At 40.4% G+C, this 27,387-nt stretch overlaps 1 protein-coding gene across 5 annotated transcripts in view; it reads right to left on the minus strand.

The window, feature by feature from the left end:
• elf1 (E74-like ETS transcription factor 1) overlaps window positions 1-27,387 on the minus strand; it is a 309,211-nt gene that overhangs the window by 280,659 nt on the left and 1,165 nt on the right. For 4 of the 5 annotated variants that reach the window (XM_069893435.1, XM_069893441.1, XM_069893440.1 and 1 more), the window contains exon 1: window positions 27,029-27,129. The exons of the other annotated variant lie outside the window; for it this stretch is intronic. The gene's annotated coding sequence lies outside the window, so the exon portion shown is untranslated. Of the gene's footprint in view, window positions 1-27,028; window positions 27,130-27,387 lie in introns of those variants that run through there. 5 annotated transcript variants of the gene reach the window in all.

Below are 27,387 nucleotides of genomic sequence, written 5' to 3' on the forward strand. Positions count from 1 at the left end.
TCTGTTAAGTCATCAATCATTTACAGTTGATTAATGAAGAGTAGCATTGAAAGTATACACAAGGAAAGTTATTTGGCTGTAAATCATTTTGAGATATCCTGGGGTACTGAGAGATTCAGTGGAAATACAATTCTATTTCAGGGGTCATAAAACACACATTACATACAGTATTGTGTTACGGTCATATAGAAAGGCAGAAAATAGATAACATGTCATGGATTCTATTGCATTTCCCACCCTTTGAATCTCACCCCCCCCCCACCTCTGCCCCCCCCCCCCCCCCCCCCACTTCTCATCCTCAGTCAATAAAGGGATTTTCATTTTGCCTAATTTTCATCTCATCAGCCTCCAAATTCAATAGGAAATAACAACTGTAATTTCTGGCACCTTCAACAAGATTTTATGAATCTTCTTCTCACCCTCTCACCTTTCCAAAGGGACCATTTGTTCCATAAGGAACACTCTATCATTGCCATCAAAACCCCCACTCTCCTTGTGGCACTTCTTCTCCGCTATTGCAGGATTTGCAAAATCTGCCCTTTCACCTTTCCTCTTCTCACCATCAAAGGACCCATAGATTTATTCCAGGTAAAGCAGCAATTCACTTGTATTTTTTTTTTCCAAATTTTTGATCTGCATTCTGTGCTCACAATGTGATCCTCTTCGCAGAATACCTTCTTGGAGTCCACAAGGGGATTGTCCCCCACTCACACAGTGACCTCTCTGACATTGCATTGTTCTGGCAGAACCCCCATAAGATTGAGGAGCAGCACCTCATCTTCTCACTGAGCAGCTTATTGCTCTCATCACATAACTTCAGATGACCCCTTCTGATACAGCAGCAAGAAACACTGAGGTACTCAGTGGGTCAGACTGCGGTTGCAGGAAGGGGATCGGTTGGTGCTTCAGGTCAATGACGCTTCATGGTGAAGGCGGTCGTCAGCTTGGGACATCAGTCCTGCTTCTCTCTCTGCAAATGTTGCCTGGCCTGCAGACAGCTTCTATGGTTCTTTCCTTTTTATTTCAAGTTTACAGTATCTGCAGTGTTTTGCTTCAAATTCCCAGGCGAGATCGGATACAACTCAGTTTTGTTCTCTCCATAGATTCTGGCTGACTTGCTGAGTGTTAACCTTTATTTCAGATTTCCAGTAACTGCTGCATCACAGTTCCAGAGGATATTATTTGCATTTTTCACCTCTATTATAACCATATAACCATTTACGGAGCGGAAACAGGCCATGTCAACCTTTCAAGTCCGCACCAGTTCACTAGAACAACTCCACTAGCTCAACCAAACTGCTTCCCTCCAGTTCTTCGGGAAGGTTGATCGGGGTCCGCATTCTGCCTGGTCTGTTTATGATGCTCACCTCACTTCAATTTCTTCAATTACACCTCCTAAGATGTTAACAAGCCTTTTTGCTCTCCTTTTCTCTCTTACACACGAGCACACATACTTAACACCAATCCATGTCATCTATTTTCTTTCTCCTCAGATATTCCGTTGTTCTCTCCGTGTTATCCACTTCCCTGCAACTTAATCAAAGTCTAGTTTTGAAAATTTCTCAGTTCCAACGAAAAGGTTATTGACCTGAATTCTGCTTTTCTCTCTCCAAGAATGCTGCCTAACGTGCGGAGAATTTTCAGCAACTGCTGTTTGTACGACATTGCCACTCCTGCAACTACTGATTTGGGTATGCAATATTTCAATGGAAATACTTTTTCCAGCAGTACCAGCAGGGAAGTGAAGGCCAAAACTGTGAATCAGACTCGTGGATCTGGGCTCCTCATTTTGCAACTGGAACACTGACTTCCTCTTCAGCAGACCCCAATTAGGCAGATTGGCCACATCACCTCTTTCTCGCTGACCATCAACATGGCTAAGTCGCTTACTCTATTTGCTCTGTATAGCCAAGTTCAGCTCCAACACAGACTGTAAATATACTGATGACCCTACTGTTGTTGGCCAAATTATGGATAATGATGACTCAGACTATAGAATGAAGATCGAGAATCTGATTGTGTGGATTCCGAACAACAATCTTGTTTGTAACATCGGAGCTGATTGTGGACTTCATGATTATTTTTCCCAATATATCGTCAGGGAAAATATCACAGCTGTGATCAGGAAGGACAGACCAGAGGGCTCATCTACTGAGGCTACATGGGTGGAGCTGAGGAACCGGAAAGGCATGACCACACTCATTGGGTTATATTATAGACTGCCCAATAGTCAACAAGAATTGGAGGAGCAAATCTGTAGAGAGATAGTAGTCAGCTGCAGGAAACTTGTGATAGAAGGGGATTTTAATTTTCCACATATTGACTGGGTCTCCCATACTGTAGAAAGGGCTGGATGGCTTGGAATTTGTCAAATGTGTTCAGGAAGGTTTTCTAAATCAATATATAGAGGTACCAACTAGAGAGAATGCAATACTTGATCTCCTTTTAGGGAATGAGACAGGACAGGTGACAGAATTATCAGTAGGGGAACATTTTGGGTCCAGTGATCATAATGCCATTAGTTTAAAAATAATTATCAAGCAGGATAGGTCCGGGCCTCTGGTTGAGATTCTAAATTGGAGAAAGCCTAATTTTGAGGAAATGAGAAAGGATCTAGATTGTGAAGATTGGAATAAGTTGTTTTCAGGCAAGGATGTGCGAGGCAAATGGAGGACCTTCAAAGGGTAAAAATTTGGAGGGTATAGAGTTTGTATGTTCCTATGAGGATTAAAGGCAAAGTTAGCAGGCATAGGGAACCATGGTTTTCAAGGGATATTGGGGATCTGGTTCGGAAGGTGTATAGCAGCTATAGGCAATGGAGCAAATGAGGTACTTGAGGAGTATAAAAAATGGAAGGAAAACCTCCAGAAAGAAATCAAGAAGGCAGAAAAAAGACACAAAGTTGCTTTGGCAGACAATGTGAAGGAAAATCCTAAGGGTTTCTACAGGTACATTAAGTAAAAAAGGATAGTAAAGGAAAAAATTGGTCCCTTTGAAGATTAGAGTATCAGCTTTGTATGGAGCCAAAAAAAAAGATGGGAGGAGATCTTAAATGATTCCTCCCCCATCAGTCACTCAGAAAATGGGCATAGAACCGTGCGAAGCAAGGAAAACCAGCAGAGGTCATTGAACCTTTACAGATTAAAGAGGAGAAGTGCTTGCTGTCTGAAAGCAAATAAGGTGGATACATCCCCAGAGACTGACATAATATTCCCCTCAGACCTTGAGGGGGGCTAGTATAGAAATTGCAGGGGCTTTGGCAGAAATATTTAAAATGTCCTTAGCCACGTTCCAAAAGTTACACTGGAATTTATAGGCCAGTGAACTTGACATCAGTAGTAGACAAATTATCGGAAGGTGTTCTAAGATTTCAGATATACAATTAATTGGAAAGCCAGAAACTGATTAGGGATAGTCAACATGGTTTTATGGGTGGTAGGTCGTGTTTAACCAAGTTATAAAGTCTTTTGAGGAGGTTACCAGGAAAGATGAAGAAAAGACTGTGGAAATGATCTACATGGACTTTAGTAAGGCCTTTGACAAGGTCCACATGGGAAGTTAGTCAGGAAGGTTCCGATGCTAGGTATTCACGATGAAGTAGTGAACTGGATTTGACAATGGCTGGACAGGAGGAGTCAGAGAGTAGTGGTGGATGATTGTTTCTCAGACTGGAGGCCTGTGACTAGTGGTGTGCCTCAGGGATCAGTGTTGGGACCATTATTGTTTGTCATCTATATGAATTATATAGATAATAATGTTGTAAATTGGATCAGCAAGTTCACAGATGGCACTAAGATTGCAGGCGTTGTCAACAGTGAAGATGGTTCTCAAAGCTTGCAGGGGGATCTGTAAAAGTGGGCTGAAAAAATGACAGACAGAATTTAATGCAGACAAATCTGAAGTGTGGCACTTTGAAAGGAAAATTCAAGAAAGGACATAAATGATGAATGGTAGGGCACTAAGGAGTGCAGTAGAACAGAGGGACCTGGGAATACAGGTATATAATTCCATGAAAGTTGTGTCACAGGTGGATAGGGTTGTAAAGAGGGCTTTTGGCATATTGACCTCCATAAATCAATCTATTGAGTATAGGAGCTGGGATGTTAAGGTGTTGTGCAAGACATCAGCCAATTCATATCATCTGTTTGGAGTATTGCGTGCAATTTTGCTCACCTAACGAAAAATATCAGTAAGATAAAGGATGCAGAGGAAATTTACTAGGATGTTGACTGGTCTTCATGAAATGAGTTACAGGGAAAGGTTAAACAGGTTAAGATTTTATTTCCCTGGAGCATAGAAGAACAAAGGGAGATTTGATATTGGTAATAAAATTATGAGGTGGATAGACAGAGCAAATGTAAATAGGCTTTCTTTCCCCCACTGAGGGTAGGTGAGATAAAAACCAGAGGACATGCATTAAGTGTGAAAGGGGAAAAGTTTAGGGGGAACTTCATCACACAGAGAGAGGTGAGAATGTGGAATGAGCTGCCAGCTGAAGTGGTGAATGTGGGCTCAATTTTAACATTTAAGAAGAATTTGGACAAGTACATGGATGAGGGAAGTATGGCAAGCTATGGACTGGATGCAGGTCAGTGGTACGAGGTTCGGCACATACTAGAAGGGGCCTGTTTCTGTGCTGTAGTGATCTGTGGTTTTATATCAGAGGATGTGCCCTAGGGCTAGCACATTAAGGCCATTGCCTCCACTTTCCAAGGAGTCTGAGGAGATTTACCATGTTGGTGAATATTCAATCAAACTTCTATCGATGTATTGTACAACACTGACTGGTTGCATCTTGGCCTGTTTCAGAAACTCAAATACCCAGTACTCAGCAGGTTTTTGAAACTCCAATCCATCAAAGATGTGAGGTGCTGCCTCAAGAAGACAGTGAACAACATAAAGACCCTGTCACTCTGGCTAAGCTCTCTTTTCACTGCCACCTTCAGGCAGACTGCACAGAAGACAACAGTATCATCTTCTTGAACATCTTCATATTAAACACAAACCATAACACTTCAACAAAATCATCAAAGATCTCTCTGTATTACTGACGGAACACATTTTTGCACTATTGCCCAATGAACTGTGAATATTAATCATTTATTTCCTTTTAAATACTTATTAACATATTTAAAAATAAATCTTTGTAGCATCTTAACTAGAATGAATGTGTTAGTGTCCTTTAGCACCAGAGAAGCTGTAGCAAGGAAGACTTAAATTACATCTATACATTCAACTCATAAAAACACAATGCTGGAGAAACTCAGCAGGTCAAACAGCATAATAGCAAAGATATATAACCAATGTTTCAGACTTGAGCCCATCATCAAGGTACAAGTAAAATGTTGGCAGGCACCTGAATAAAATTTACTCCATTTGACAATAACCTCACTCATTCCTTCATTCAGATGGGCACAAAAATTAAATCGATCTGGAAGTTGCAGCAGTGCTTTATTTTTTTTGTGGGGTAAAGAAAGAAATTATTTTCCATTTCCAGTGACCTATGTTTAGCCTCCGCTCTCATTCCTTTCTTTATTTGAAAGAACATCAGAATGAGGAGTCAGCCTTCAGCCCTTCTATCATTCATTAAAATCACAGCTCATATCGTAAGACATGTGGCATCAAATTCTGTACACAGTAAGTTCCACAAACACCAGTGTGATAATGAACAAGATTTGTAATAGAAATTTTGATTAGAGGACAGTATCAGGGAGGAAAGGAAGGATAATCCCTCGATCTTCATCAGAAAGCTGCAAAATCTCGAGTCCACTTGAGACAACAGGCATGGCTTTCGTTCAACATCTATTTTAAAAACTGCTTGTCCAGGAGTGCAACAGTCCTTTGGTACTCTACTGGGGCATTAAGACTTTCAAGATTCACCTTCAGGCTTTTGAGCACGACTTAAACCCACAATTTGAAGAGTGCTTTGCCTCATGAATTAAAATAATTACATTGCACAAGTTTCTTTTATCATTTATTTAATTCAGCATGTTGTCCATGTCAAATTAATCCAATGAGAGGTCAGAATTATTTCAAATAGCAGATCAATAAGGCTTTGAAAGTATTTAAATCAGACACTTGTGATTGAAGCCAAACTCGCATAATCCATTGATTTATGATCATGAACTTACAATTTTGGAGTCAGGATATGGACCACCAGAGGTCAAAAATATGTGCAATGCACAAAAGTGCTGGAGAAACTCAGCAGGTCACACAGGAAGCAAAGGGTGACCTCAAGGGCTGAGGCCTGAAAATATTAGCTCCCCTTTGTCTCCCATAAATGCAGCATGACCTGCTGTGTTTCTCCAGCACTTTTGCGTATTGCACTAAAATCACAGCATCTAGAGACTTTCCTGTTCACTCAGGTCAAGAATTTGGCAGGTTTGCAGTCAGTTCTGGTGTCCAGTGTGCAGACCAAGTATATAACTGAGGCCACACAAGAGTTAGGGGGAAGCTCGGGAGTCAGGAAAACCAGAGAAGATCAGGAGGGGAGAGAGGTTTACCATCAAGCTGGACCTGACCTGGACACTATTCTTCCCCTGGAGGAGTCAGCTGTTGAGGTCATCACCAGTGACCTTTATGGTATCTAGGTTGATTTGCTGTGGCCAGCATCTGTGCCGTATCCCACACAATAAATGAGGGCAAGGCATTCATTTGCTCCTCAGTATGCAGAGTTCCACATCCAGCAACATCCCTCTGCTAGGCTGAAGCCGCTTCTCCAAAGATCCACCTCTCGCCTTGTTCCTGGTCATTTAAGTAGCTTCTTTCTGGCCTCAATTTTTTTTAAAGATTAATACAGCAAAAGAATAATATGTGGAGAGAAGGCTACCACTCTACAAGTGCTTAGGATCTATTATTGACTGATACTGGTTGGTTAAAGTGACTGAAATAAAAAGATAAATGCTGGAAACAATCAGCAGGTAAAGACAGATATGTGGCAAGAGAAACCGAGCCAATGCGTCAGGTCAAAGACTTTTCTCCAATATCTCTTCCCACAGATGTGGCCTGATCTGCTGAGTATTCCAAGTTGGGTTTTTTTTTAATTATATTTCAGTTTTCAGAATCTGCATTTTTGGGGATTTTTACTAAAAGTGACTGAACCGCTGACCAATCTAACAACGCCTCAGAATCATTTTATCTACTGTATATAAAAAGCACACATGGTTCTTTGAACATTCATGTTGGTCAGTAAGAGGGATGTAATGACAGCAGCCATCTGGCAGCTAAGGGACTTCTAGGGAAGAGTGAACACAATGTGATAGAGACTGAAAATAATTTGGTTAAGCTGAAGCCAACCAGAAAACTACAAAGTTGATTATTATCAAATAGAAACCCACATTAAAAGGATATGACAATAAACAAGCTGTGACTAGCCTTGAAATAGTTATTATATGGTTTACCCAAAAAAAATCTTCCTTTAAAGCACAAAAAAAAACAAACAGCAGAAATGGTCCACCATGGTTAACACAAGAAATTAAAAATGTCAGATCAATCCAAAATATTCATCTCACTGCCAAAATGGGCTTGATGCTCAGGGTCTGGAAAATGTTCCGATTTTAGCACAGGGGCCCAATAAACCAATAAGGACCGGGGAAGCAGAGTACGATGGTAACCAGAAGAGAAACACAGAAACCTGCAGGCAACACCTGCATTACAGCCATCAGGAAACAGAAGATTGCCCTCACAAAATTCACAAATAACCGCCCACAAATTTGAGATATGCAATAACATTTGCGCTGGCGGCGAGCTGGATTAAAGAAAACCCCCAAGGCATTTTATATTCACATTAAAAACAAGAAGATAACCAGGGAGAGGATTGGACCAAAGGACAAAGGCAGGAATTTATGCTAGGAATCAGAGGAAGTGGGCAAGTTTCCAAACTGAGTACTATGCATCAGTGTTTACAAAGAAAGACGAAGACAGGAAGCATCACATGGAGAATACTCACGTGTTACAATCAAGAAAGAGGTGCTGTTGGGTCTTTTGAGGAACAATCAGGTGGACAGGTCCCTTGGGCCTGATGGGATACATCCCTGATTATTGAAAGAGGCACATGAAGAAGATTGCTGGGACCTTGACAACCATCTTTGTGCCTTTACTCGTGATACAAGAGGTCCCAGAGAACTGGAGAGTGGCTAATGTGCCTTTCTTTAAGAATAGAATAAAAAGAACAATTCAGGAAATTATAGGGCAACTATTGGAGAGGTTACTTAGGGATGGGTTTTATGCACACTTCGAAATTTATTAGATTAAAGACAGCAACAATGCATTGTGAGGGTCAGGACATAAAAGATAACTGCTGAGGGTCAAACAGTCAGTGTTATTTGCAGGGATCCCAGTAAGGCATTTGACAAGGTCCCCCAATTCAGAAAGTGCTGATGTACAGGATAGATTGTAAGTTGATAGCTTGGATGCAAAATTGGCTGGTTCATAGAATACAGGGGTTAGAGGTGGAGGGGCATTATTTGGGCTGGAGTCATATGACCAGTGGTGTTCTGCTGGGACCCCTGTGGTTTGTGATCTACATATATTAATTGGATGTTAAAGTGTAGTGGGGGGGGGGGTAGTAAGTTTAAGGATATAGATCTAATACAGAAATGGTAAAAAAAAATAGCAGATGGGGTTTAATCCAGAAAAGTGAGATGTTGCACTTTAGGATGCTAAATATAAGGGAATGTACAGTTAATGGAAGGGGTCTTTAAAATATTCATGTGCAGTGGGATCTAGGGCCCAGATCCACAGCTCATTAAAAGTGAGGTTGGCATGCTGACTTTGTACAAAACTTTGAGTAGGGCACACTTGGAACCCTGTGTGCAATTCTGGTCACCATGGATCCCCAAGGATGTGAAGGCTTTGAAAATTGTCAGAAGCAGTTTACTTCGGTGTACCCTGGTTTAGAGGATACAAGTTATGGGGAGAGACTGGATAAACTTGGGTTGTTTTCACTGGAGTGAAGGAGGCTGAGGGTACTATATAAAAGTATTCAGAATCATGAGTAGCATAGTTAGGGTGGAAAATCAAAATCTTTTCCCCAGGGTGAATGCATCATATACAAAAGGACATATTTAGAATTTTAGACATACAGAACGGTTACAGGCCCTTTCAGCATTCGAGTCCGTACCGCCCAATTATGACCAACAACCCCTGGTACATGTTAGAGGATGGGAGGAAGTTGGAGCACCCGGGGAAAACCCACGCAGACACTGGGAGACATATAAACTCCTTACAGATGGTGCTGGATTTGAATACCAGTCATCGCAGGTGTAATGATAGTGGTAATGATAATCCTGACCACTAGAGAGAATCGATGAAGAGTTGTTGCAACTAGGTGTAGATTCAAAATGGATGCCTCCATCACGTCATGAGTTCTAAAGTTAATAAATTATAGTTGTTATTAAAAAAACCCAAGTTTATTTATTACAGTAAAAGAAATATCACTTAATACCAGGAGTAGAAGAGTGGAAAAAAGACCAGGAGTGTACAGAGTGAGAATCAGTCGATTGCAGCAGAAAGCATGGAGAATGTAAAGACACCTGATGTTGTAAATTGGACTGGAAATGTCAACCATGAGTAGAGGTTGTTCAAGCAATGGTTTATGCTGTACCTACAAGCCATGTGACTCGATAGCAAACCTGATGTATGGAAGAGTGCACTGCTACTTACATTTATGGGACCTCAAGCACTAGAGGTTTTCAGCATATTTGTTTTGTGCTGAGGCAGATGACTAGGGCAAGTTCAACATGGTTATCAAAATGTTTTTTTTTTCAAACTTTATTTAAAAGATAATAGAAACATAACATACAATATAAAAAGAGTCAAAGAAAATTTTTCATTAATACCCATCCCCCCTCCCACCCTTACAGCCAGCTCCCTTAAGGGGAGCAACAAAAAAAATATTGATTATTTATATTTTTTTTAAATTATAAATGTTAACAATATCTAAATGCATATATTTCAAATACGGAGACCACTTACTAACAAAAGAAGAATAATTATCATGTAAAGTATGTAATTTTTTTCCATAACAACACATACTTTCAATTCATTATGCCAACAAGCTATATTAATCTCAGTATCATCTTTCCAAGTACTAGCAACACATTTACACGCTACCAATAATACCAAACATACAAAAGCAATTTGAATTTTATCCAAACCCATTCCTCTTAACGAATATAAATTTCCCAACAAGAAAATCGTTGGATCCAACAGTAATATAAAATTATATAATTTCTCCAAAACTACTTTAATTCCTTGCCAAAATTATTGAACTTTAACACAATTCCATACAGTATGTAAAAAAGTTTCAATACATAAACCCCATCTAAAACAAAAATCCGAATTACTAAACCCATATTTTTTTTTTAACTTTTCCGGGGTCAAATATAATTGATGTAAAAAATTATAGTTAATCATTCCATATCGCACATTAGTCAATTTAATTACATTGTCTTGACACATATTCACCCAATCTTCTTCAGGAAAAATAAATACTAAATCACTCTCCCATTTAAGTTTAGATTTCTCCCAATCTTGTTTATCCATACTATCTTGTAACAAATCATACATAACTGAAATATAACCCTTTTTCAGTATAGAGGAAATCAAAGATTCAAATCTCGACAAAGTAGGTAAAATCATCTCTCTACCATAATTATCTTTTATCAAAGCCCTAAGTTGATAATACACAAACAAAGAATTTACAGGTATATCAAATCTTTCTTTCAATTGGTTAAAAGAAAGAAATTGCCCCTCTATAAAGCAATCTTGTATTGTCTTTATACCCTTAGAATCCCAAATCTTTAAATGATTGTTAAACATTGAAAAAGGACTAAGCTGATTGTTATACAATGGAATTAAAATAGATAATTTATCTTTCGACCCAGCACCCTATTTTTTTAACCAAATCTTTCATAAATGTTTCAATATTGGCATATCATATTGCTGTAACAAATTTGAATTTCAACGAAATATAAATTCATGTATTTCAACCCTAGGAATACACACCATCTCCACTTTAGCCCAGATAGGAGACTGATCTTTATCCATCAATCTACTAATGAACTTCAACTGGACCACTTCATAATAATTTTGAAAATGCGATAGTTGTAGTCCGCCCAATGTATACTTCCATGCAAGTCTATGCAATGCCATTTGAGCTAATCTACCTTTCCATAAAAACTCTTGCACTGCTTTGTTCAAATCTTGAAAAAAAAAACCCTTAGAAAGTAAACAAGGAAGTGGCTGGAATAAATATTGAATTTGAGGAAAAATATTCATTTTAATACAATTAACCCAACCAATCAAAGTTAATGGAAGATCTTTCCATTTAATCAAATCTGCTTTAATCTGTCTTAATATAGGTACATAATTTAATTGATATAATGATTGATGATTTGTATCCATAAACACACCTAAATATTTAATTTCACTTGTCCACCTTAATTTTGTAATTGTCTTAAATTCAAAATAATCACCCACTCCAACTGGTAAATTTTCACTTTTATCCCATTTAACTTTATATCCCAATAATTCTCCAAATTTCAACAAACACTCTTGCAGTTGTTTCAACGACCAGTCCGGTTCCATCAAGTATACCAACACATCATCCGCAAATAAGTTAATTATATATTCTTCATTCTTAAACCTCATCCCTCTAATTTCTTTATTTTGTCTAATAGCCTGAGCTAATGGTTCAATAACCAGTGTAAATAAGGCTGGTGTCAATGGGCAGCCCTGTCGAATTGATTATCAAAATGTTTGATTAACACTGTTCACCAAAGAGAAAGGAGACATTCGAGATATACCTGTTTTCAGCTGCAGGGAGAGAGCTTTGATACATTTTTTTTTTAAACAGACAAAATTAAAAGCAAGAATATTTAATTTTGGACCACTGCAAGATTCAATGATCCATGATCAAATTGTGTTCGGTATTATTGATAAGAAAGTGCGAGAGAGATTGCTGCAAGAGACAGAGCTTACCTTAGCTGGAGCTGTGAAGATATGCCACACCAGTGAAATAGTTCAGTGAGACTTCAAAAGCCAGTGAAAACGAAGGCATAGCCATAGCCACAGTTTGTGTCCACACACAAATTTTAAAAAAAATACATAGGAAACAACAAAAAGGTGGAGAGACATTCAATTTCAAACGACGTGGCACTCAACACTGGCACTCAACACGCACCAAAACAATGCCCAGCCTATGGAAAAGTCTATAATAAGTGCAAAGGGCAGAATCATTACACAAAGCAACGTTTTTCCAAAGGGAAACAAAAGAGAAGTGAAATCATGCACACTGTAAAAAGAGGGCTTTCAGTGATGCACTCTTTATAGCATGGTAATGCGGAAAGACCATAACCAACAGACACTCAGCAGCCAAACATGAACAGAGTCGGACAAGATAAGTGGACTGTGTCATTGCATCCAAATGGAAAAAAATACTCCTTTCCAAGATGGACAAAGGGGCAAAGGTCAATTTAATTTGTGAGCACAACATCAGGGCAATAAAGATAAAACCATACCTCCATGCAAATCCCGTACAGCTCAACTCGACAGGTACATGTAAACTCGAGGTGAAATTTAAAGATAAAGAGCACCACCTCAGATTCACAGTAGCCCCAGATGGACATGAATCACTGCTTGGTGACAAAGCATATGAAAACTTAAGCCTCGTTAAGAGGGTGTACCACATTAATAGTGACCATGCAGAGAACAGCTAGAGGAAATACTGGATCAATTTCCAGGCTTCTTCAAGGGATTTGGTGTACTATCATTCACCTATCAGATACAGTTAAAGGAGGACGCACAGCCAGTAGTGCATGCCCCGAGGCAGGTTCCACGCCACTAAAAGAAAAGCTCAAGCAGAACTCAACCAAATGTAATAATATTACATAGTACTAGAGCTCATAAAGAAAGTGGAGGAGCCCACGGAATGGGTGAATTCAATGGTGTGTGTCAAAAAGAACGGTGACCTACACGTGTGCATGGACCAAAAAAACCTGAATGCCAATATAAAGAGGGAACATGACCAGATTCCAACCAGGGATGAAATTACAAGCGAGATGGCCGGTGCAAAGTTTTTCAGAACATTGGATGCATCCCAGGGCTTCTGGCAAATAAAACAGCATTAAGATAGCACAAAATACTGTACATTAAATACACCACTCGGCTGAAACTCCTGTCTGAGGATGCCTTTTGGAATTTCCTCAACACCAGAAGTGTTCCACAGGACAATGAAGCACATCATAGAAGGCATAAATAGGGAACGTGTGAACATGGAATACAGGATCCTATGAAGATCCACACAAGAACAACACAAGAGGCTCACCAATGTGCTACAAAGCACCCAGAAGTGTGGATTAAAGGTGTCTGGAACGGGCTACCAGACATAGCAGTGGCAGCAGATACAATGATAACATTTAAGAAGCCTCTCGATAGGCACAAGAATATGAAGGGAATGGAGGGATATCTATCAAGTGCAAACAAATAAGGTTTGGTTCGATTGGGACATCAAGTTTAGCACAGACAGGGCCTGTGCTGTACTGTTCCAAGTCCTTTAGAATATACTATCATGGATTTAAGACCAGTTAATGGACAGAAGACTGGGTGGGAAGGGTGTGAGCAATGAGGTGTCACACAGATTAGTGTTAGGGTCTTAGGTGTACACAAACTACATCGCCAGGGACAAAGTGTATTCTACTGGCAATTATTGATGACATGAATCTGGGCAACAGTGTAGGTTATGAGCAGGACGCAGAAAGACTTCAAGGATTATTGTCAAATTAAGTCAATTGTTGAAGCACAATTCATTGAAGAAATGAGGTAATTCACTGTCAGAAAACAAAGAACTTTGTTTTTAAAAAAACGGTGCTGGATTAAAAGGTGCTGGTATTCAGTGGGACCTAAATTGCCTGGCACGACATTAGCAAAGCAAATAATGTGTTCAACTTTCTGATTTGAGTAATAATATCTTCATTTCAATTCCGTGGAGTCTTGTGCAACCACACCGGGAAAACTGTGCAAGTCTGTTCTCCCTATCAAAGGAGTGAGGTAAAGGTTCACCAGATTGATTTTGAAGGGAACACTGCCATCAGAGAGCGGCAGCAAACATCAAAGACCCACCCCCCCCCCGCCACCCAACAGCACATGCTCTGTTCTTGCTGCTGCCATCAGGAAAGAGATATAGGTGTCATAAGACTCGCACCACCAGGTTCAGGAACAGCTGCTACCCCTCCACGATCAGACTCCACAAAAAAACTCAATAAGGGACTCATTTAACGACTCTTACCTGTGCACTTTATTGATTTTCTTTTTTATTCTCTCTGTATTGGACAGTTTGTTTACATTCATTATCGGTTTACATTTCTTTTATATGTTTACATGTTCATGTTGTGTAGTTTTTTTTGTACTATCAGTTATGTATGGTAGGTCTACCGTGCCCAAAGAAAAAAGAATCTCAGAGCTGTATATGATATAATTTATGTACTCTGACAATAAATCTGAAATCTGAAGTAGTGGAAGAGGGTATGTAGGACAGAGTAGATTGTCCTGTGAGGAGAGATTGAGTAGTCATTGCCTTTACTCTATTTATTCACAACAATGTGAAACAATCTCATTGAAACAAAATAATCTCTCACAGGGCTGAACAAAGGAGGCACAAGACAGAGGTGTCTTAAACCAGGTGTTGAAATCTCAACACAAGGGTTATCTATTCACGGCTGATAATGAAAATGACTCCATAGAGCAATGCAGCTTTGGAATTCTCTCTCCCAAGGCTCAAAAACTTCGTATATTTGAGAAAGATTTAAAGGAAATTAAGGGATATTCGTTTAGTGAAAGTGTCACTTCAGGAAAATATTAACCACGATTTTATTGAATGGTGGAACGGCCTATCATTGAATCTCTTTCTTGTGCTTTAACTAACACAGCACAGAATTAGATGCACCACTGACTACATGGTACCAGCTCACTGGGAGCTGGAGGCACGAACCCTTCAGTTAGTCAAAAATAAAAGCAGCTTTTGTCATGTCGATTTCAGGAGACGTGCACAGTGCAGCACTCTCATTTTTTTCACTCTTCATGTCAGTCTTTGACCTAGCATTAATAAAACCACAAATACATTGTCAGCCATTTGGAGTGATTGGGCTTGAACACACTGCGGTCTTCATGGTTAAAGAGTCAGTCAATTCAATCGCACCCCATTTATATTATGCATCTGACTGGAATGGATGAGGTTCTGTAAGATCAGCAGATTTATTTGCTATCAACTGTTTCGTTTGTACTTCACAGAACATTCAGCAACAACAGGACACTGTCATACACTGTGGTCACATTCATGCCTTTGTCTGTCTTCCACTGTCGTCGAGTTGGTTGGAACAAGAGCAGTTAAAGCAAAGATACTCACCTAACTGTAGGAAAGTTATCAATAAGATAGAAAGAGTGCAGCAAAGATTTACTAGGATGTTGCCCAGACATTACAGGGAAAGATTAAACAGGTTAGGACTTTATTCCCTGGAGCATAGAAGAATGAGGGGAGATTTGTTAGAGATACAAGTATACCCTGCTTTACAAATACTCTCTGTACGAAAATTCACTTTCATGAAGAAACCTGTGTTCGCTATCTGAAAGAAATTTGAATGGGTTTCCGTTTTTATGAAAATAGCCTTCAATAGTAGTGAATGGGTCTTCACTTTACGCCATTTTGGCATACTAAAGGTTTAGGAATGCTCTAGTATGCCTGTATTTAAAATTATGAGGGGGGTAGACAGAGTAAATGTAGGTAGGCTTTTTCCACTGAGGTTAGGTTAGATACAAACCAGAGGACATGGGTTAAGAATGAAAAGGGGATAAGTTTAGAGGGAACATGAGGGGGAACTTCTTCACACAGAGAGTGGTGGGGGTGTGGAACAAGTTGAAAGCTGAAGTGGTGAATGCAGGTTCAATTTTAACATTTAAGAGGAATTTGGATGGAAGTAGAATGGAGGGCTATGGACAGGGTGCAGGTCAGTGTGACTAGGTAAACAAAAAATGGCTTGGCTCAGACTAGAAGGGCTGAAGAGGCCTGTTTCAGTGATGTAATGCTCTTTGGTTCTATACAAGTACACACAGCCTACGAAAGTATGAGATAGAGCTTTTTTGTACAACTCCAGAACAGGGGCATATTGCAGACATTATAAATTACTTGGCCTGCACATTATGACATTGTCATACAATTTAAAATAAAGCATAGTTTGCAAATTTCCATTAAGAACACTGCAACATGTCTCCTCCCTTTAATAAAAAAATCTCAATGAACTCAGAAGCACAAACTTTGACAGGCAATCAAAACCTTGTACATTGGAGCATTGGAGGAGGTGTGCCAGATGTTCGAATTTTGCGACAAATTCTAAATGTTGACCCCAAGCCAGTGAAAAGCACAGTGGTCCCCGGTGAAATGATGAAAGCTGGGGATTTTCAACAGGCCAGATTCCCTCATCTCTGCTGAAAGAGATTAGCTGGACCAGTACAGGGTCCCAGGGAAAAAGCACCTGCACAGTAGTCTTGGAATCCACACTAATCAAGGCTCACTATCAAAAACAACCTGATTCATTGTTTTAGAATGAGACAGAGACCTTTTGTTCTCAGTAGAAGGAATAAGTCAATTTACAGAAAGAAGCCATTCAGATCATTCAGTTGATGTTGAGCTGAGTGAGAGTAAGAATTAATTTTATTTTGGAACAAATACTTGGATTTTTCAGCTTCCTTTAATGTAGTTAAATATTCCTAATTGTTATATAGTCAGGATAATGTGAACAGTTTTGTAATCACATAATTGAGCATCAGCAGTTTTATATATATATATATATATATATATATATATATATATATATATTTGTTATATATATTAACGATCTGGAAGTAGGGGTGGAGAATTGGATAAGCAAGTTTGCGGATGACACAAAGATTGGTGGTGTTGTGGACAGTGAGGAAGATTACCGAAGATTAAAAGGTGATTTAGGAAGGCTGGAGGTGTGGGCTGAGAAATGGCTGATGGAATTTAATACAGATAAGTGTGAGGTTTTACATTTTGGAAAGGCAAATCTAAATAGGTCATATGCATTAAATGGTAGGCTATTGAGATATGCAGAGCAACAAAGGGATTTAGAAGTGATGGTAAATAGTAGCCTCAAGGCTGATACTCAAGTAGATGGTGTGGTGAAGAAGGCATTTGGAATATTGGCCTTCATAAATCGGAGTATTGAATTCAAGAGTAGGGAGGTTATGATGAAATTGTACAAGGCATTGGTGAGGCCAAATTTGGAGTACTGTGTACAGTTTTGGTCACCAAATTATAGGAAAGATATAAGCAAAATAGAGAGAGTACAGAGAAGGTTCACAAGAATGTTGACAGGATTTCAAGGTTTGAGTTACAGGGAAAGGTTGTGCAGACTAGGGCTTTTTTCTCTGGAGCACGAAAACCAACAAGGTCGGGTCAGATACAGCAATGAGCTCTCTGAACCCTTCTCCATTAACAATGGCGTGAAGCAAGGCTGTGTTCTCGCACCAACCCTCTTTTCAATCTTCTTCAGCATGATGCTGAACCAAGCCATGAAAGACCCCAACAATGAAGACGCTGTTTACATCCGGTACCGCACGGATGGCAGTCTCTTCAATCTGAGGCGCCTGCAAGCTCACACCAAGACACAAGAGAAACTTGTCCGTGAACTACTCTTTGCAGACGATGCCGCCTTAGTTGCCCATTCAGAGCCAGCTCTTCAGCGCTTGACGTCCTGCTTTGCGGAAACTGCCAAAATGTTTGGCCTGGAAGTCAGCATGAAGAAAACTGAGGTCCTCCATCAGCCAGCTCCCCACCATGATTACCAGCCCCCCCCACATCTCCATCGGGCACACAAAACTCAAAACGGTCAACCAGTTTACCTATCTCGGCTGCACCATTTCATCAGATGCAAGGATCGACAATGAGATAGACAACAGACTCGCCAAGGCAAATAGCGCCTTTGAAAGACTACACAAAAGAGTCTGGAAAAACAACCAACTGAAAAACCTCACAAAGATAAGCGTATACAGAGCCGTTGTCATACCCACACTCCTGTTCGGCTCCGAATCATGGGTCCTCTACCGGCACCACCTACGGCTCCTAGAACGCTTCCACCAGCGTTGTCTCCGCTCCATCCTCAACATCCATTGGAGCGCTTTCATCCCTAACGTCGAAGTACTCGAGATGGCAGAGGTCGACAGCATCGAGTCCACGCTGCTGAAGATCCAGCTGCGCTGGATGGGTCACGTCTCCAGAATGGAGGACCATCGCCTTCCCAAGATCGTGTTATATGGCGAGCTCTCCACTGGCCACCGTGACAGAGGTGCACCAAAGAAAAGGTACAAGGACTGCCTAAAGAAATCTCTTGGTGCCTGCCACATTGACCACCGCCAGTGGGCTGATAACGCCTCAAACCGTGCATCTTGGCGCCTCACAGTTTGGCGGGCAGCAACCTCCTTTGAAAAAGACCGCAGAGCCCACCTCACTGACAAAAGGCAAAGGAGGAAAAACCCAACACCCAACCCCAACCAACCAATTTTCCCCTGCAACCGCTGCAATCGTGTCTGCCTGTCCCGCATCGGACTTGTCAGCCACAAACGAGCCTGCAGCTGACGTGAACTTTTTACCCTCTCCATAAATCTTCGACCGCGAAGCCAAGCCAAAGAGAAGATTGAGGGGGGACTTGATAGAGATGTTTAAGATTTTAAAAGGGAGAGACAGAGTAAATGTGGATAGGCTTTTTCAATTAAGAGTGGGGGAGATTCAAACTAGAGGGCATGGTTTAAGATTGAAGGGGGAAAATTATAAAGGGAACATGAGGGGAAATTTCTTTACGCAAAGGGTGGTAGGGATGTGGAATGAGCTTCCGGCAGACGTGGTTGAGGCGGGATCATTGGTTACATTTAAGGAAAGACTGGATAGTTACATGGAGAGGAGAGGACTGGAGGGGTATGGGCCGGGTGCTGGTCAGTGGGACTAGGAGGGTGGGAATTTGTTACGGCATGGACTAGTAGGGCCGAACTGGCCTGTTCTGTGCTGTAAGTGGTTATATAGCAGTTGAGCAGGGGAAAAGGACCAGGGCAGGCGATCAAATGCTTGGCCAAAGAGTCAAGATTTATGTAACATCTTGAAAGAATAGATTTGAGTTGAGAATTCCAGAAGTCATGGCCCAGCTGGCTAAAGGTGAAGAACATAAGAGGTCAAAACTCCAGCCCTGAACTCTCAAATTATCTTCTTCAATTACTTATGGCACTGCAAATATTGAACACATGGTTTTCAATTCCATCATCTCCATCATTTACAAATTATTGTTAACTGATTCAGCCCCACCACAAACCCTGATCTTCACTAATCACACCCCAGTTCTCTGGTGTTTACCACTCAACTCATTTTGAAGCCAGGTGAATGACTACTCTCAAATTTTTGTAAGCATCTCTGAAAATACAAAGATAGAAAACTGGAGATTAGTCTGTTTTTCATATTGGTATGTTATTCATCTTCATTGGTTTCCCTCAGTTAATTTGCTGAAGTACCCTTACCTTGATTCCACATCAGCTTCTGCACAAATTCCAGGATGCTATCCTTGATCTGGGTGGTAAATAGCAATCGATCCACCATCAGTTCCATTAGATCCTTAACTTTCCATATTTTGTTACAAAATTGGAGGCAATTCTACTCACAGAATGCGGCTGGCCCCAGATTCTAGCTTCCCACCTGGTTCCTTGTAACCTATTCTCTCTCACATGCCCCCTCCCCCCACTTCATCAATTCTCCTTTTCATTTAAAATACCATTCTATTATTGTCATTCTATTATTAGAGTGGCATATATTGATCCTGACCACAATAATTCTTCCCCCCGCCCCCCACCGAATAAAACTGGAGAAAGTGTTTTGATTTGTTAACTCATGCAAATGGTTATATGGTTATGGTTAAGTGAGACTCCGTGCTCTCTTTTGGTAGTTTGTACTTTTTGTTACTCATTCTATTCCTCCAAATTCCTTCAGCATCTTTTACATTGACACAGCTGTGAACGTGATTTAATACATGGAGTGAAGCAAACAAAGTGACAGATCCCCAAATTAGTTATGAAGTTTTCTCCAAATTACTGCTGTGTCTAACAGGGTGCAGTTTAATGAATTAGGAATTCCAAATTTGTGGTATTGTGCACACAATCTTTTTTTCATTGCCTTCACCAACAAGAGTCGCACACCTAGGATTGGTCTCGAAGTGCTGTTGGAGGCAGTGCAACATCAAAGTTCTCTCTATGATGTTTCATTGTAGAGAGGCTGATCCACTGTCACAGGCACTGTTTATTCTCACAAGTAAGAGAATGGAGGCCCTTTCCTTCTCACAAAAGGATGCTAAATATCACATATGTTGGTTGAACAATAAAAAATTGCTTTGGGTATCCTTGCCTCCATCATTCTTCCCACCCATAACAGATTATCATCACATCTCATTTGCATACTACAGCTCTTCACTGTGGGAAACTGGCTAGTTCAGATACAACCAAGATTATAACAGTGTTGAAGCATTTAGAACATGACAGAGTGATCCGTTAATTGAAAATCCAAATGTTATTTGAAACAATGAGCTCCAAAGAGTTTGGTTCACGAGCAAAATTTTCATGGACACCCTCACCTTCCCTAAATTACCTGTGCTGGTGCCAGTACCTGCGGTCAGATGGAATGGGAAAGACCTGAGTCAAAGTAAATAGAGATTAGTTTGGGTGGGGGGTGGGGGGTGGGGGTCAGAAGGGATGGAAAGCAATCAAAGTTACCAAACAAGAGGAGTAGGCAGCAAATGACTTCACTGCCTAGTGTTCAATTTAAAACCTGCCCTTTTTGTCAAATTTTTGGCCACTAGAACATCCATTTCACCTAATCAATAATCATCGTTGAATAATTCCACAATTCTGCCGATGGTGGTTATGTTGCACCAATAATCTACCAAAATGTTCCTTTGCATTTTATCAAATAATTGGCAAAAAAAAGTACTGAGACATTACTACAGATGATCAACAGCCAGGTGACTTAGGTTCACAGGAGAAAGAAAGTGGGTTTTGGGAGACATTTCACAATTGAGGCCCTCAGCAGCAGAAGAGAAATAAAATTCAGCCAGATTTGTCACATTGGAGTCATTGGAAGACAGCACGATGCAAAAAAGCTGATAGGTTCAACTTCAGGTGTATCTAAGGATCTTTAAACCACTTGAAACTCCCATCGGCAACTCTGGCCTTGACTGCAACTTAATGCAAACCAATGAGCCTTATTGCTCCAGGAACTAATTATGAATGTTGCGGGCACCAGTCCATCACAATAGCCATTTCTGTTTGTGCATATTAGTATACATAATATGCAAAGCAAAATATCAAATACTGAAATAAATCAGACAGCATCTCTTTGTAAATACAGTAGAAATCTGAAAATCCAGATTGTTCAGGAATTGATTAGGTCAGCCTGGATTTTCCAGATTCTCGGGCACTACTTTTAAGATTTAAATTTGAGGAGAAATAAAACTGCACTACTTGTGGATGGAACACTTGCAGCATCTGCTCCACTACTTGGCACTTCTTTTGCTTTCTTTAAATACTTCTGTATATTACTTTGTTTCCGCCTTTGTAATTTCTTTGTGATAAGATTATTCTGCACCATGATGTCTTGAAAACAGAAGCTATGGTTCTATTCCACAAATTTAACAAATATTTCAATGGTCTTTTCTGCAGTAGCCTTTTTCATCATCATAAATTGTAGACTTTCTGATGTCGTATGCTTCCATTAGAATAGTTCTGCTCACATCACATTCTAGCTTCTTAATTATTTCAAGTTTGTCACTCAGTTTTCAAGTGTTCTTCTCTTCACACACACTGAAGTTTATCTACGTTGGGATCCATTAATATGGGTTTAATAAATACGTATGTTATATATAGTTGCCATTATTATGGGTTCAGTAAATGCGTACATTATATATGGTTGCCGCTGTGCATCTGTGGCCCTTACACATGGACACGCGTACACAAAAGCTCGCTAAAATTAAAATGCTCAAGAGATTTTGAAAAGTCAAGATTCTCGAGTGGTCCACATTTCTGGCATCTGGATCTTTGCACTTTTGTAAATGTGTTTGAATTTCTAAATGTCCATTGTTATAGTCAAAGAGTTTTACAGCACAGAAATTGCCCCTATACAAACATGTTACTGACTTATGGTGGTCAAATTATTTAACCCATATCACCTCTTAATCCTTCATATTCATGCATTTATCTAAATGATTTTTGAGCAGTGCAAATATAGCCATCTCTGGCACTTCCTTTCACCACTAATTACCTACAACCCTCCATACAAGAAAGGTGCCTCTTGGGTCCCTTTTTAGAACTCAGCTGAGATCTCTGCCATCTAATTTTATATTCCCCTACTCTGGGGGTGGGGGGGGGGGAAAGAAAAAATGAGTATTTACCTAATCTATGCCCCTCATGATTGTTTCAATCTCTCACAGCATCCTACACGCCATGGTGAAAAGTCCTAGTCTATCCAACCTCCCCTATTAACTCAAGCCCTCCAGTGCCTATAACATCTTTCCAGCTTAATTATATATTTCCTTTAAGAAGGCAACCAGAAATATACACAATACTCTAAACATCACTTCCCTACTTCTGTACTCAATGCCCTTATAAATGAAGGTATTTTTCCCAAATATATTTTTCACTACCTTTCCATCTGTCTCATCACTTTCAGGAAACTATCTACTGGTATCCCAAGGTCAACATATATTCAATTTTTCCAGCATTTTCCCTGACTACAAGTTGTACGAACTGTTTTATGGTTCTCCATTTTCCCTTCCTTCCTCATCATATTTACTTCCCTCCAATTAACTGGAAGAAACTGGGATTTGGTAATTATGATCCCCTTGTCCATTGAATGCTCTGGTTGCTGAGTCGCACTTTAATGTGACAATGGTGTTCATTTTCATTGTGTTCCTTTGATAGCTGTACCCTGCCTCAATAACCTTATCCAAAACAAACCGTCTGAAAACATGATGTTCTTCCATTTGTTTGTCCCCTTAGTGAGGTGGGGTGTCAAACATTAGTGGGGATGAGAACTTCAAAGAAAATTTAGGTGACCAGAGCATCCACTATTCCTAAAGCCATTTATTTCAAAAGACTGGAATGTAAGTCATCAACTTATTGGGATTATTCCACGTTCAAGACTGTTGATTTTCTACTACATTATCTAATATTTAGCTCCTTCAGATCTTCATTCTCCCGTGACCATGGATTTTCTAATATACTTGGTAGGTTTTGTCCATGAAGACAGGGACAAATTGCTTAATTCCATTTTAATTTCTTATTTTGGTACACATGGTGTTTATTTTTTCCCTTATTTGACTTTTAACAAATCAATAAAAGCTCCTAAAGTCTGTTTTAATGATTCACACTGGTCTACCTTCATTTTTTTTTTAATCATGCCTTTTTAAAAATATCCTTCTTTCCAAATTCTATAATCTTCCCAATCTTCAGGTCTATTTCTATTTCTGACAACTTTATATGCCTCTTCACTTGATTTAAGACCATCTTTAATTTCTTTTGTTAGCGATAGAATACAAATGTTATACATTATTTCTTTCAAAGTTAATCACTGCCTTCACACTGCCATGCCATTTATCGCATTCTTCCAATGAATAGCAGCCAAATCTCCTTTCATACCTTCCTGACTTACCTTCATTGAGATTTAACGCTGGTTTTTGGATTGAGCTAAATCACTTTTAAACTCATTGTCACTTTCTATAAGCAGAACAGCCATGTTTTTCAAAAGTCCCTTGCCAACAGAAGTACCAATTAAGCTTTTTTTGTTCCACAAAACAAAATCTAAATTGGCCTTTATTCCCATTTGGTTCCTCAAAGAATTAACTTGGTAAAGATTCATATACGCATTCCATGAACTAATCTACCACATCATTGCAACAAATTTGTTTAATCTAGTCTTTAAGTACATTAAAATGAATACAGTTTTAACCCTGCTACATGCACCCCCTCATGTCCTGCTTTCTGCCATGCCCAATATTACATCTACTTTCTGGCAACCTGTAAATAGTTCTCTGACTAATATTTTCTGCCCTTTGCTATTTTCTTTACTTGATCCAAATTGATGCAACTTCTAATTCTAAGTAATGACCTATCAAGCGAAGATCATGATTCCAGCTACAGTCACACTGGCACCCATGGAAATGAGATTGTGTATATTTACTTCCATTGATGTATTACTTTGTTTATCTTCTTGTGATCACATCAGGTATTCAGATGCTGCACCTTGGCATGTTTCTGTACTGTGGCTTCCCTTGTGTCATGATTTAATTTTTGGTTTCCATTTATTTCATTGACTTAGTTTCTTGACCAAGGGGACAAACAAATAGAAGAACATCATGTTTTCAGAGTGTTGGATAAGGTTATTAAAGAACACAATGAAAATGAACACCATTGTGGCACGAACGTCTGACTCAGTAACCAGAGCATCAAATGGACAAGGGGATCAGAATTAATAAACCCCAGTTTTGGTATTGTGGTTTTCATACTCCACTAATTTAAGATATTTTTTTGATCCCATATATTTAAGAATCCTAATCTTTGAAACAATTCAGCAAAGACAGCTATTCTGAACAAGTGAACTGCCGTTTATTTTTTTCGACATCATCTCAAGAGATAAAGGTGTAATCATGAAACAGATGTATTCTACTTCAAAATGAAATGAGCCATAATACAAGAGCATAAGAAAGAAATAGGAGCAAGAATAGGCCATCTGGCCTTTCATTATTCCATAAGATTGTGGCTGTTCTGGCTGTGGACTTGACTTCGCTTATCTACCTGTTCCTCATAACTACTAATTCCTCTGCTATTCAAAAACCTACTATCAACATCTTAAATTCATGAGCCTGGTTGTATCGTTTCATTTGGGCAGAGCATTTCAGATTCAGTTTGCTTTTGGAAAAGCAATTCCTTCTCATCTCTGTTTTAAATCTACTCCCCTGATTTGAGAGGCCAATTCCCTTAGTTCCCGTCTCCCTGCCAGTGGGACCAACAACCCTGCTTTACATACATGCATACACACACACACACTCCTTTCATAATTTTATGTTTTGAGAAGATCCCTCTCATGGTTCTAAACTTCAATAAGAGTAGTCTCAGGCTCCTCAATCTCTTCTCCCCTGCTATCCCTCTCATTTCCAGAATCAACTTGGTTAACCTCCTCTGCACTGACTTCAACATCAGCTTATCCTTTCAAAAGCAAGGAGACCAGAATTGCACATGGTATTCCGTGTGCAGCCTAACCTGTAACCTGCACAGTCACAGCAGAACCTCCCTGCTCTTAAATTCTATCCCTCAGTAATGAAGGCCAGCAACCCGCTGCACCTGTAATCTAACTTTTCGTGATTCATGCACAAGTAGTCCCGGGTCCTCTGCACAACAGCATCCTGCAGTTAATTTAAATAATAGTCTGGTTTACTATTTTTCCTTCCAAAATGCATGAACTCACATTTAGCAACATTGCACTCCATCTGACAGACTATGTAAACATTCTGTGACCTTCACACCATTTGCTTTCTCACTTAATTCAACGCCCTCAGCAAACTGAGATACACTCCTCTTGGTCCCCTCCTCCAAATCATTTCAGTATATTGTAAACAGTTGTGGGCCCAACACCGATCCTTGTGATGCACCGGCATTGCCAACTGGAGAAAGACCTATTTATCCGATCTCTCTGCCTTCTACTGGTTAACCAATCCTCTCCACATGCCATCAAGACACAGACATGCTAGGGGGAACTCAGCAGGTCTCACAGACGTTTCAGGCCTGAGTCCTTCTTCAAGATCCTTGGTTGTTTCTCTTTATCTGACGGATACTGTGAGAACTGCAAGGTTCTCCAGCATTTCTGTGTTTTTACAACAATCACAGCTTCTGCAGACTTTCACTCTTATGCATGCCAATGCATTATCCTCATCTCCAGTACATCCTTGTCTTATGCAGGTCTTTTGTGCAGCACCTTATCAAATGCCTTCTTGAAATCGAAATCCACCTTTTCCTCCTCTATCCACCGCATGCTAAACTGTACCTCTTCAAAGACCCCCAGTAAATTAAGTTAAACGTGACCTGCCCTTCCTGAATCCCTGGTGCATCTGCTAGATGGAATGGTGTTTATCCAAATGATTACTACACACATTAAGCTAACTGGCCTCCAGTTAATTGCATTTTGTCCACCTTTGGTGACTTCGAATCTGCTGGAGTCCACGGAATTTTGGTAAATTACCACCCATGCATTTCTGTAACTTCTTGAAGAGTTTGTTTTCCCATGGAAGAACTTCCCAGCCAGATTGCACGTTTCCCCCGGTGCGTGGCCAGCTTTTACAAGAAGGGCCACCTTCACCACACTCCTATTAAAGATTCAATAATCGTCCAAAGAAAACAAAAACTTGCTTTAAAACTACGACACGTGATTGAGGAGCTCCAGAGATGAGATCAGCGAGCTGGAGTGGTCGACTTATTGCATTCTGGTCACCTTGGACAGCTGCCATCAACTCACTCAGAGCATTACAAGCGGTGTGTGAACGCACGTGGAGTAGGAGACAACATGATGACCGGTCTCCCACCACTTCTTATTCGTTTGCCTGGACCAGGAAAGTTGAGATGAAAAATCCGAAGATCGGACAACTCAGAAGATCCCGATCGTCGATATCAAGACCCCGTTACGCCCGCTATTAAAAATCTGTATGGAAGGGACCACAACCCAGGATTGGGATAAATCATCGCTAAAAAGGCCACTGCAAGCGTGACAAGGGGCTCTGACCATCACTCCAACCACAAGGGTTACTTCTGATCGCGCACCCCCGGGTGGGTCAAGTCCCATGCAACTGAATGGAGCAGAACGATGTCAGTGACTTGTCCCGTGGGGAGCGGACCCTGCCTTTCTCTCGGGTCGACCAGGTGGCCAGACTGGGGCACCTACCTGATGGGATGGAGCGCAGTCCCCCTCACCTCACCCACACGGCCGCGTGCTCCGCCAGAACTCCCGAAACTTTGGGGATTTCCTAACTCGACTTCCACCCTTTCCAATTGGCTCAGAGTGAATTGCAAATTTTCCATCACATCGGCCAATTGGCGAGGGGAGGGACCATCTCCAAGCTTCACCCGGGCTGGGAAAGAAGCAGCATTTACCCAGCCACCCCCCCTCCCCCCTCCCCCCCCTCCCCCCTCCCCCCCCTCCTCCCCCCTCCCCCCCCCCCCCTCCCCCTCCCCCTCCCCCTCCCCCTCCAGTTTTATTATGGTGATTAAATCCGAGGGGGGGGGGGAAACCACAAGACAAGT

The sequence above is a fragment of the Narcine bancroftii genome, chromosome 8 (genome assembly GCF_036971445.1).
Source record: "Narcine bancroftii isolate sNarBan1 chromosome 8, sNarBan1.hap1, whole genome shotgun sequence".
Taxonomy (NCBI): Eukaryota; Metazoa; Chordata; class Chondrichthyes; order Torpediniformes; family Narcinidae; genus Narcine; species Narcine bancroftii.